Here is a 14,219-nt window from a genome sequence, read left to right on the forward strand (position 1 = left end):
TTTAGATACACTTGATGTCTCCCGCGTCATTTCTCATTTAAAAAAATGTTTGATTTTACAAATCAATTCTGGGATTTCCAAATAGTATAAAAAAATGTATTAATTGCTATCTCTCTTTTTTTAAATTTGCAATTTAAAAGAGAGACCAATTTAGTTTACAAATGATAGAATCACATAATTTATTCTTGATAAATAAAATAAGTTTTGCTCATTTTATGATTTATTTTATAGCCATTGGCGCGCATTTTTAAGACTAAAATCTGCAAAGTTTTCTATTTTAAAAGATTATATTTAGTAAGTAATATTAATTATATATAGGCTCCTATTATAACAACTTACTTATTTATTTGTGTTTTACATGTTTCACTAGTTATGTATTATATTAATTTGTGAAATACATTCTCTATTACGTTTGGCAAAATAAATCTATTGTATATATCTCATAGTAATTATAACTTTCATATAAATTATACTGTAAAGTATATAAACAGAATTTATGTAACTTCATGGTATATAAGCGTTACATCTGAAATATTTTCCAAATAAAAACAAAGAACGCGCAGCAAACAGCAAATGGCTATTCTATAGCTCGCACAAAAATCAATCGTGAAACAAGTATACGTGCGCACGTAAACGATATCATTATTTACGATTACACATCAGCGCATTAAAGAGATTAAAGTAGCAGCTTTGCGTAGTCGATATATCGAAAATTTTCATTTTTGCGAAGCGGAGAAATAGGGAGATAGAAAGAGAGGGAGAATAAACAATCGATTATTCGGCAATATTGTGATGTTAATAATATTGCTAATAACAAGTTTTGGATATTAGGACAGACAGAAGCTGTATCATAGCCGCCGACCATCCGGCAGCCAAGATATATAGCATTTCTCTGTGAGCCGAAGCGATGAATGCACTAATTATGAGCGCGCAATTGGCGCACAAATTCGATGAAATTAAATACCAAGTGGAAATACCCAACAAAAATGTTTTTTTTTCACGTTGCTCTGAAGGAAAATTCAACGAACTAGAGGGGGAATGATTTTTCATCGAAAATACATATGAGAAAGAATTGAAGTGGATGTCTGCATGGATAATTCATCCCGCGTTGCGGCACTTTGCCCTTGGAGAGACGCTTTCAATCAGATATTGAAGAACATTTAACTCTCGTAACGAAATTAAAAACCTACAAAATTTATAAAACAAAATTTTTAAAAATTGCGATAGAGAAAAATTTAATAAATTTATAAATAGGTTAGCACACACACACACACACACACACACACACACACACAATGGCAAATTAGAATATTGATCAAAATGGAAATATTGTGTAAATTAAAAATAAAAAATTAAGATATATATTTAATTATGTTTTAATAATTGCGCATTTTTTCTTAAATACAGTTTATTTAATTTTGTCTTACTGTTAAAGATTAAATTAATTGTTTGCTTTTTTATTTACCCAACAGAAAATATAAAGTATAAATTAATATTTTATATATAATAACTTTACAAAAAAATCATGCAGTCTTATATATAACTCTGTTGTTAAGAATAATTTTGTTAAGAACAACTATGAATCACCTCATTAGGAAAACTCGAAATATTCTATCATCCGTTTTCTATTTTCAATTTTCTTGTAGAGAATGAAATTTTTTGAATATAAATCGTTCGTTTAAAATGTAAAATTATATCGACATTATACAACGTATTAAATTAATATAATATTTAAAAAAAATGTAATTTTAAAAAAAATAAGTTTAAATATAAAAAATTTCGATTTTTTATATTAATTAATTGATTTTAGAATAAAATAAATAAAATTAACTTCAGGTACAAAATATAAATAAAATACACATCTTGAATTTATAAAGAGAGATGCATAAAAAGGTATTCAAATATAAAACAAGTACTCAATAATTTTCTCTCTCTTCTTCTTAGCTTTCAAATCATCCTATATACATAGCAAGTTATTACGAAGGTATCAAGAGTTCTTCGACAAGATTCTTAAGTGATGAGAAAAAGGATGAAAGAATCGCGTTTGAGGGATTCGCCGTGTCGATCGCATAATTAGTCACGATGCGCCGGAAAGCGACGAGGGAGGCTTTGCGGAAAATAAGAGAGCAAACAAGAGTGCAATAAATCACGGTCTGATTTGTAGGCGCAGGGTGATCGTGCGCACCGGTCGAGCTCATTGAAATTCCACGAAAACGCTGAGACTTTTTAAGGAAGAGCCGTAAAAAAGCACAGATTCTTCCGGACCAATTAACTTATCGCGACACTTGAAATGCGGAGATCCTACAATGACTTGAATTTCTTGCAACATGACGCATTATAAAATTCTTGTAAAGTTACATTTATGCCAGTTCATATTTATTCTAACTCACAACGTTTCAACCATAATCTAGTCCTTCTCAAATGAGATATTATAATTTAATACGCAACATTAGAGACATCATGCGTCGCTAGACGTTGTATCCTAACTACATCGTGCGAACGCTAAGCTAAAAACGAATATGTCAGATATAAGTATGTCAAATATAATAGCGGGAAAAATATCAAAAGTAACCCGTAAAAATTTACATATTTAGTGCGCGTCAAAGAAATGAAATGTAAAATTGTAAAAATTGTAAAAATTATAAAAATATAAAGAAAAATTAAAGTAAACATTTTCTCTACTATATCCGTACCGTGCCATAGTCAAAGTCACAATGTTAAGAAATGTCAAACACACTGACAAATAAATACATTAAGACGCGTTCCAAAAGTACCGTAAGACAAATCGAAATCAGAAACTAAATTGAGACGTGTTCTAAAAATACCACAAAACAAACCGAACTCGGAGATCTATTTTACACGGCCTCGATAACTCGATCATATATCTCAGGCAAATTCTCCCGTATCCTTCTGGAGGTTGACCGTGCATTTGCATTTCTTGATAAAAAACATTTCGGAAATCTCTCTTTTCTTGAAATAACTTTCTTTATATATATAACTTTCGGATTAAGCCAATCGAAATCGATTATAAGTGAGACGATGTTTAGTGACAACCGAATGATTAATTATTGACGTGTTTTTTTATGTCGCTCTGATGTTCTTTTATGCGTGTCTCTAAGGCCGGTATTCATAGTCGGTTCTTATATTTAAGACCATCTTAAGTACAATCTTAAGATGTCATTAACCAATCACAGAGCCGTATTAGCATCTTAAGATATTACTTAAGACGGTCTTGAAATAAGATCTGATTATGAATACCGGCCTAAATGCCTCTTAGTTTGTCCAATGTAACATGAATTGTAATTTGCACAGTCGATCTCATATACAAGCTCAGTCTGTTTAAAAGGCGGCAATCTGTACCCTTCTTGATTATACAATCTAATTTCTTCGGAACGGTAAGAAGTGTCTTAAATTTGACACCTCTCATGGTACGATCAATATTAGCACTAAGGCCTCCAACATACGGCACAGTCATAAAATTTACAGAATCTCGACGCACACCAGTGTCTGCACTCGCGTCAACCGAATTATTTCCTTTTTTTTAACTCACTAAGTCGGACATTAATATATTTATTGACAACATCAATCGGGAAACAGTTATTCAAAAGTATTTCCTTGACTGTTGAGACATTGGTAGAATGAAACCGAGTATTAGAAAGCAGAATAGCCCTATCCACGCGATTCCGTATTATGTTAACCGTACTTATACTTGAAAGAGGGGTTCGAGAAATAATTAATATAACGTCCAAAAAACGTGGGTTTTCTGTACCAATTTGTTATTAATGAGTTCTTTTCTTGAATTACCGTGGTGTCCATAAAATTTAATGTACCATTTGTTTCCATCTCGTAATTTTAATCGTACGTGATATAATTATTAAACGTCTCAAGTAGCTTATCGATTCTTGATCTTGGAACCACTGCAAAAATGTCATCAACGTATCTACAATAAAGTAATATAGCAAAACTCAACGATTGCAGACAGTGTGCCTCTAGATCCTCTACAACAAAATCTGCAAGAATCGGGGAGAGGGGAGATCCCATCGGAGTACCGAAAATCTGCTCATAAAATTGTCCGTTAAAACAAAAACTATTGGAACTTAAAATCAGATCTATCGCGTGCGTAAACTGAGGAAGACTGAGTTTAGTTTTCTTGGCAATATGATTCCATCGTTTTTCTATGGCTTTGATGACCAGCAATGACCAGGTCTTTGGGAATATTAGTGAAAAGTGCAATCACATCTAACGAAACCAATACATCATCATCCTCAATTCTCGCACCGCTAATCATTTCGACGAAAGACCAACTGTCCTTGACATGTGAACGAGGTTTAGGCACAGATTGGTCCAGAGTGTCATGTAATAATCTAGCCACGCCATACAATGGACTCCCCAACGCGGAAACGATAATTCGGAGTGGAAAGCCATTCTTATGTATTTTGTAGTCCATAATAACGTAGGAGATTCCCATTAGTACAGTTGAGTTGTTTATATGCCTGTTCGCTGATGATGTCTTTAGTATACCAAGTTTTAATTAGTTCGTTAATCTTCGTATTAGTTATTCTTTTTATCGGATCCTTATTTAATTTTTTGTAAGTAGATTGAGCAAATCGGTTATTTGATTAAGATACATGTTTTTATCCATAATTACGGTTACCTGGCCTTTGTCAGCTTTAGTAACAAAGACATCATCATTCTCACGGAGAAATTTTACGCAGTAATTAAATTCATGTAAAATGTATCTGTCTATGTAGTTGATATGTTTGTCATTACTCAAAAATTTATATAGTGAATTGGCTATACAAATACGTGCTTCTTCCAACAAATCTTCGTCAATCTTATACGCATTACACTCAAAATTCTTGATTATGTCTACAACCGTCCGTACGCGATCTGTTTTATTCTTGGGATTAATGGAAAGAGCGAATCTATCCCCTAAACTTAGAAAGGACCCCGCACAAAACCACGTGAAAAAGCCGTTCTACCGAAGCGGGGTCCTTTAAGAATTCTGTCTAAAACATGTTTCTTACTCGTGTTTACAATCCATTTTTTACGTTCAATATTTAAAAAAGATTTATAAAGAGGAATCTGTGTAAACACAATCGAGTTAAATTTATTAATTAGTTTTGTCCTGACAGTTCTATTGTATCTAAATATAAAATTACTATTATACTTGAAAAAATTAGTTATTACATCACGTGATAAGCTAGCACGGAGTTGATTCTCAATCTCGACAACTTTTGAGCGTAAAAAACATAAATGACAATTCGTGTCACTAATTTCAAAGTTAAAAAGCTTTTTCTGTACAATCTTTTTAAAACGTTCAAAATTATATGAAGAAAGTCATTTCAAGAAAAGAGAGATCTCCGAAATGTTTTTTATCAAGAAATGCAAATGCACGGTCAACCTCCAGAAGGATACGGAGAATTTGCCTGCAATATATGATCGAGTTATCGAGGCCGTGTAATATAGATCTCCGAGTTTGGTTTGTTTTGTGGTATTTTTAGAACACGTCTCAATTTAGTTTCTGATTTCGGTTTGTCTTACGGTACTTTTGGAACGCGTCTTAATGTATTTATATTGTCAGTGTGTTTGACACTTCTTAACATTGTGACTTTGACTATGGCACGGTACGGATATAGTGGAGAAAATGTTTACTTTAATTTTTCTTTACATTTTTATAATTTTTACAATTTTACGTTTCATTCCTATGACGCACTGAACATGTAAGTTTTCACGATTTAATTTTGATATTTTTCCCGCTATTATATTTGACATACTTATATCTGACATATTTGTTTTTAGCTTAGCGTTCGCACGATGTAGTTAAGATACAACGTCTGGCAACGCATGATGTCTAATGTTGCGTATTAAATTATAATATCTCACTTGAGAAGGACCAAATTATGGTTGAAACGTTGTGAGTTAGAATAAATGTGAACTGGCCAGTTGGGTCGCTTAATTTCGGATTTTATTTTTATTTATTTACTGGCGATTTATTTATTATTATTGTTATATTTATGTTTATCAGAAAAATAGTGTATAATAAGTAAATAATAATTCTAAGTAACTATAAGTTCATTCAAAATATTGTCCAATAATTTTCTATACATAATCTATAGAAATCACTAAACATTTCCCAGGTAGGAAGCACATGTCATTTTGACGTCAATTGACGTCAGAAGACGTCAAAATGACAGACTTTTGACGTCAATTGACGTCAAAATGACATGTGCTTCCTACCAGGGTTAGATGAAATTTATGTTCCAGATAATCGTAAAATTATATGTTAAAATTATGAATTTGTAATATATTAAATTTATATTAAGTCTTATGAGAGAAATGCCATGCAAGTGGTATATATCAGTACGTTTTAGTAATGTTTCATTAAAAGTAATTACAATTTCTTTGCTATAAAAAAATGTTCTTAGCGTGTAAATATCATATCGTATATCAGAACTTTCTCTTTATAAAATAAAAATGTATAAGTTAAGCATAATTAATTGACTTCATAATTTACGGGTCATAATATCTATTAACCTTTAGGGAACTTTTTCCTCGATAGACGGATAAAGTTACGCGTCAATTATTATGTGCTACGGGTCGATGGTTAATATTGCAGAAGAATTTTCTGTAACGCACCTAATGTAAATCGCGATCTGAGTTAATCACTATATAACTTAATAATCACTGTTAATCACTGTCTAATCTAACGCAGCAATCTAACATTTATAAAATTTCGTAATTTATTTTTCAAATTAGCGAAATAAGGAGAACAGTTTGTACAATTTACAATTTTCTTAGTTTAATAATATTAAAATTTATTAAACAAGCAATATTAAAAATTTAAGTAATAAATATTTTATAACTGTTATATATAGAGATAGAAAATTGATTTTGCTGATTCGATGGTCAAATAATTAAATGTTCTACAGCCAATGTGTCGTCCATTATGGATTCTATTGTGTGTGTTGTTTTGCTTTTTTCACAAAAAAATAAAAAATTTAAGACGTAACAGGTTTAAAAACGATGTCATTCATTCCGTTCTGCAGTGCATCTTGCAGCTAAGCGTCAAATATTGCGCGACCGACCGCATGAACTCTCGGAAAATTGACTTGGGGCCTTCATCACGAACTCTCGCTCAGATATATGTGTATGAATATATTAAATACATCGCCAAAATGTAATTTTGCGCGGACGAGTTTATGCCGGGAGTGACGAGTGGCTCGTAAAAGCCGATGAGTTTACAATGAAATTACATCGTCAGCCGAGCAGCGCTCCACACCTTATTACTGTCATTACGCTTAAACGATCTATCGTGCTGCGAATCAATTCGATAGCCAGATTGATAATCGCTCCAATAGCGAATGTTTCGTGTTCGGATTCATTTCTACGTCGATTTATATCCTGTCGGGGCGCGCTTGACGCGGATATCAATGCACTGAATAAATGCAATTGCGATAGGAGCAAGAGTTATCATAAATACTCACGAATTGCATGTATGACGCGAAAGTGATAATTATATCATATAATTGATAAACGATTTGAATGGCGGCAAAAGAGTAAGCTCTCTTACGCAACATTATACATCATTTATATCTAAATTTTATTATACTAATTTTGCTATGTGTTTTAAGAAAATATTATAATATATTTTTTTGACTACGATTTCTCTCAATATATAGATACACACAAGAAAATAAAAAATATTATTAAAATATAATGCTAAAATAGGAAATTTTTCTAAAATTATATCGCTTAACCGCGAGGTAGTAAACATTCATAAATGTCATCTTAATTCAGCTCGAAGCCATCCATGGCAGCTATTCCCGTCGAACGTTTTTCAAGTCTTCCTTTTGCATGCGCATTGCTCGCAATTGTACCATTCACGCAAATCAACGGCCGTTACATCGGACTTGTAATCCGTCCGCGCCAATCTGTCCGTGTAGAATTTTACGGCTGCAATAACGATTTTACAACGCGTGCAGAATTGCTCCGTCGCGTGTATACGTATAGGCGAAGGCACGAAGAATGCGTGTATACGTATGCACGCGACTACCCTTCGTCCGATATCCTCCGGTGCAATAGTGCGAGAGGATATCGCGTAACGCGCTCTTTCGATTTTGCGACGGATTCTAATGTGAGTGGCCGGTTCGAGTTCGAAACTAGAAACGAGACACTCTTTTGAGTGTCCTTTGCCTTTGTGCCGCGCGGGCGTCGATACCATGCCCGCCGGGTGTCGCGTCGGTTCCTATTTAAATAGCGTAACATTTGCAACGTGTGTGTTGAAAAAAATCGAGATAGTTTTAACACTCCACAAAATTGACGCAATAAAATATTTATGTAATATCTGTTCAAAGCTTAAAGAGCAAAACCGTGTATCTGCAAATTCAAATTGAACAAAAATAGAAGTTATGAAAGTATATAAAAGAGAATTAGCAATATTTAGCGAGTTTCCGTTTTTCTCTATCGATTTTATTTGCACATATATAGATTTGTCAAATTTGCTTTCTAAAAATAGTCATATCACTGCAATAAAAATATATACACTTCAGAATATCTCAAAATACACTAGGACTAAAATTGATATGAGTTGAAGACGATTCGTTGAACCCATTAAATATGACAGAACGCATTTGATTGTTTGCAAAGGTCGACGACCGTCTGACTAAAAAGCAAGAGAGGAAAGAAGAACTCAAATTCTCGAAAAAAAGCGTCAATTTCTCGCGACTCATTAACATTCGTCTAGACTAACGAACTTGAGGAAGTATGAATGCAAAAGCTAAGGGTTTTCAACGGTGCACGTGATCGCGACAGTCTTTCGTATCGTCATGTATTCACAACGAATAAACTAAATCTTATAAAAGTACATTTGCATCTTGAGAAATTTTATTACGTAACAATTACATCTAAATTTGAACAAATTCCAAATCTTTCAATTATTTAAATATTACTTCCGCTTAACCACTTATAAATATTATAAGTTATTAAAATATTCTAATACAAATTTAATATAATTTTGAATTTATAAATCAGCAAATTAATTAAAACGTATGCTGCGAAAAAGAAATCTTTTAAAAAATTAACAAAGATAAAGAAAATACATTTTATCATGAAATTTCAAGTATGTGAAGTATGGAAAGCATGAAATTTGATAGAAACGATTTTTAATCGCAATCATGGAAAAAATTTAGATAATAATATACAAAATCAAAGCTTTTATTACTTAATTAAATTAATAGATACCGAAATAACACACACCGAATGACAAATATACTGAAACAACAGCTATTTCGACAGCTTTTTTCGTATGGTATCGTACGCTATTCAAACCGACACGAAGCTACGCTTGTTCCCTTTTTCTTTGTTTTTTGTCAGCAGTCGGGAAAACAATCGTTGTCGTTTTCCTCGCCAAAGTTTTTCCTTGCAGCCGGCCCGTCGGCGCGTGCTAATTTCCAGCGTAAATTCGGTTTAACCAGCGGAGAAAGCCGTCGGTGAAAATTCGACGAGGGTAAAACAATCAGACTAACGCGAAAACTGTATCAGACGTGCAATTCGCACTAATTGTCCCGTCGGTCCTTCCAGGCGGTTCCCCCTCCCCTCCAACCCTTTTCTCACCGGTGATAACTGCCCGCCTTCTAATCTCCGAGCTTGTGCTACAATAGGGTGATGATTACCTGAACGGTGCAATTTGGTATCCCCGAAACGGAGGACACGAGAGAAGAGGATATCCTTCCTGCCTCTCCTCTCCATCCTCTTCCATGCCATGCTGTTGCGACATTCGAAAACGTATATACGTGCCACATTACGATCTTTTCTCAACGATTTAAATCTAGAAATGTAAAATCTTTTAAAGATAATACAAGTATATATACAATAATATAATATTAAAACTGTATAATGCATGATGCGTTATACAGTTACTAACGCATCATGCATTATACAGTTACTATAACTTATAGATTGTTTACTTTAAACAATCTATAATTTGCATCACAGTTTAGAATAGAACTCTGTTTATAATTTTATATGCCACGTTCTTTATATGTTGTAAATATTTTAATACCTACTATTATACAGAGTAATTTTAGTAACTGACTTGTATTATAGCTCTTTTCTAAATCAAGAAAAAAAACAGGAAAATACTTACAATAATAAGTAAAACAGAATCAATGTAATATACAATCAATTAAAGAAATTGACATTTAAGGTGTGTCCGGGCTGGATCTTGATAGCCTATTAATAATATTCTATGAAATTTGTGTACTTTTTCCAAACTCGGTCTTTAAAACACAGTTATTTGTTAAAACGGTAAATCCACATATTTAAATTAGTAATAAATTTAACTTTTAGATGCTAATAAACGTCATTATTAAATTACTAAAAATTTACTGCAAAAAATATTACTCCAATATTATATTATTATTATAATATAATTTATTATATGGAATATTATTATTAGATTAAGATCCAATCCAAAACCTTAAATGATAATTTCTGTAATTGATAGAAAAATATTTATAATCTATCATTTTGTGGTTATATTTTAAAAAATACAAGATTTATATATTTTTTTAGCGTAAATAGATTCTTCTTTATTCTACGTATAAAAGTATTAGTCTAGTTGTAAGATAATTAGAAAGGTTAATACTTTTTTGTCAGATATTTTATGTCACACATTTCACGCTATAAAATTACTTTATTACATTAAATAGACCTAGACCTCTCGCGTGACAATGGTTAATAACATACTCTTGTAGTTATTTTGAAATACAAATCCTAATATCCCCCCCCCCCCCAAATGCAGATCATGCTATAATAAATGACAAGTATTTAAAGTTGGCTAGGGGAGACCGGGGCTATTCGTGACACTGCTGAAATTTTGTCGCGGGCCTAACTTTAAAATGCTTGCTGCTAGAAACCTGTAATATCAATCACAGATGTTTCTTAATGTCCTCTAGGTACCAATGACAGAAAGTTTGATTTCAAGTGCTCAAAGTAAATTTTTTCAAATCCCAAAAATTTGTTTTCTCGCCGAATAAAATAATAAGAGATCCGAAACGGTAAGTTGTATTCAGTCACTCGACTTCACTAAGCATAATGCATGAGTAGATTTTATGGTATTTTTTCTTATCTGTAAGTCACGGATCATGAATAAGGAAAAATCACGCCGGGGCATTTCGTGACATGAGCAATCAGAGCAACCAAAAACGCCACGAATAAGCGTTCAAAGAAAAAACCAATTCGCAGGGACCGCGGACGCCTTCGAGAAGTGGTTTCCCGTAATCGAATGTGAGGAATGAAGGCAATTAATGGAACAGGCGTTACATTTTTCCTCATAATTTTTTATACATATAATATGTAAATTCTGACAAATAAAGGTTTTTTCAAAGTATAAAATAGATAAAAATTGCAAAAACAAAAGAAATCTATATAGTTTGTTCAATCAGAGAAAGTGTTACGCATTATCCCGTGGTTTGTCAAGAATTACCCAGGCTTCGGGGCAATTCGTGACATATGACACAGCGATACATTTCTTGATATATTTCGAGACTCGTGAGAAAAAAACCTATATATATTTTTTCTTTTAAACTAGAGAGATGGACGATTACATCGCACTAATAAAAATTTTTTAAACATTTATACGAAGCGATAAAAAAATTTGAAACAAAAATGTGTCACGAATAGCCCCGGTCTCCCCTAATCAATTGTCTGAAATTCGCGTGCTCAGGCATGATACATATATCACGGCTGTCAAAGTTGTTACATAAAACGTATTATAAATGAGTGACTTTTGCACTTTGATTACTGTGCAATGTGCCGTACCTAAACGTGCGAGTTTCAGATAGGTTGATTAATCAACTTATAAATATTCTCAATTAAAAACTATTATGGCCTCGGCTTCGTATTAGAATTTTCATCGCAGAATGATCTCAGGAGTCTGCCATTAACGCTTGTCATGTAAGATTTGGGATACTGTATATTTGTATTTTAACTTTTAAATATTTTTTTTTTATATATTACACAGGATATAAAATTATAGAGCTATATTCTAAATTTTGACACAATTTATAGATTGACTAGATTTTACTTTCCTTCTTATCAGTTTCTTTAAATATCAATTTACTAGTTGCGTTTTTTCGTTTTGTGATAAAAAAATGTTGTCTTTAATAATACCACATTAAGATTACTTTGACAATTAAAGATATTCTATTTTCCAAATAATATTTTTAAGATAACAACTTTAATGAAATAATTCGATATATTCGTGAAAAGCACGCGCGTTTATCTTAAACTGTCAAATTACCTACGTTTTATTTCTGGTGATTTGTTTGGAATCTTAATGTTTGATTGCGTAAACAGCGGATGTGTTTAATCGCGTGAGATCGTCACGGGAATAGTTATCCATTATGCTTTCGTTTCTCGCTCTGTGATAGGCTGTATTTCTCCCGGCAGCGATCCATCTCCTTCTCGTCGCTCGTAGATACATGTACTTATCGAACATCCGTCTAGCTGCACGTACATCTCTAGAGGACTATAGCTCTTCGCAGCCCAAAAAGGACTTCCCATTCACTACTTCAGTGTGAGGTTTTTTTTCTATCTCTTTCGATAGTCCTTTTACTTGTTTCCTATCTATTTCATCCTCTAACAATGTAAACTCATAGTATTTGCGTCTAAAAGCGGAACTGCAAATATTCCTATAGAATTACCAAAGCATTTCTTTTCGTAAATATGTGCAGTAGACAAATCTTAATAAAAAAGATTGCGGTTAAGATTTTTCTTAAGATAAAATACGAATTTCTTGTATACAAATAAAAATTGAAAATTTGATGTTCCTACTATCTTCTTATCTCTTACAAAAAGAATTATGTCTCGAATTTGTGCGAGATCGAGATATAACGGAGCCGCAGGCAAAATAGTCGTCATCGGTTCTAGAAGCAGAACGAATTTAACACTCGGTTAGGCAGTTGCACTTGCAACTGCGACGCTTAACGAGACGAGCAAGAAGCGCAATGGGATGCGTGTGGTCATCGAAATGATTCATGCGTTCCGGAGCGGCGACAAAGCGGCGCGCCTCCGAAAACTGACACGCTTCATAACCACAGAGGACGCACCGGGCCGGATAAACGTGTTATTGGAAAGCAATCAGTGGGATAACGTAATTATCGAACTGTACGCGCGCCACGCACAGGATCGTTATGACGACGCGACGCGTTTGTCATAAACTGAGAAATATGCGAATGCTCGACGATCGAATATTTCCAGCGGACCGACTATTGAAATATATCTCAATTGAGCGAAACACCCGAAAATATAATGAAAAACTAAAAAAGAAACTATAACCAGAAAAGAGATGCGTTCTTCGTTAGAGTCTGCGTCAGCTTTTTGGCAATCTAAGGCTGCGGTCCACTTGACGCCACAAATGCTTCGAAGCATTTCCTCTTCTCCTTTCTTTCAATGAAGAAAGAAGGAGAAAAAAAACGCTTCGAAGCATTTGTAGCATCAAGTGGACCGCAGTCTAAATGCAACGAATTTTATCTTCCGTTATAATTCCGAGTAAAGAGATTTTATATAATTTATATTTTTAAGTGGCTACTTGATGAAAATTTAGCAGACAAAATGTTAAAAATTGCAATTCTTCTTGCTAATGTTAAGTAACGCTGCATTTTGTGCGGCATACCCACTTTGTACACTCACCATATTTTGCTGCGCAATGAAGGAATATTGCAAGACCCGCCACAAAGTGATTACACATCACAGGTATCGGAGAGACATAAGAGGCAATGTCTTTTCTGTGAAGCTGTTCCGCGCGGCGGTTAGAAACGCGTCGTCAAACTTAAGAACGAAAATCAAGGTAAACTCGGGGAGCAGTCGTTGGATGGAAATGGAAACCTGAGTGAAAGATGGACAAACAAAAAGCTACCCACCCGGGGGCGGATAAATATTAACTCTTTTATAAATATGAAACGCGCTCGACGCATCCTCTTGTTACGTCGACGAACGAGCGTGGCCGCAGGATGGAAATGAAGGGAAGCGCAAGGGAATGGAGAATTGCGGCGAAGGAGCATAATGTATGAAAATTGCGTTTTGCCAGCGTCAGGAATTAATTTACCATCACCGTCTATCGATACCAATTAATATTAACATTTGAAATATTATTGTAAATTGGCTCGAATACTTCAATCTTGAAATGCGCTTTGTTGTACGATAATCTATTATCG

This window comes from Temnothorax longispinosus, chromosome 1 (assembly GCF_030848805.1).
Source record: "Temnothorax longispinosus isolate EJ_2023e chromosome 1, Tlon_JGU_v1, whole genome shotgun sequence".
Lineage (NCBI taxonomy): Eukaryota > Metazoa > Arthropoda > Insecta > Hymenoptera > Formicidae > Temnothorax > Temnothorax longispinosus.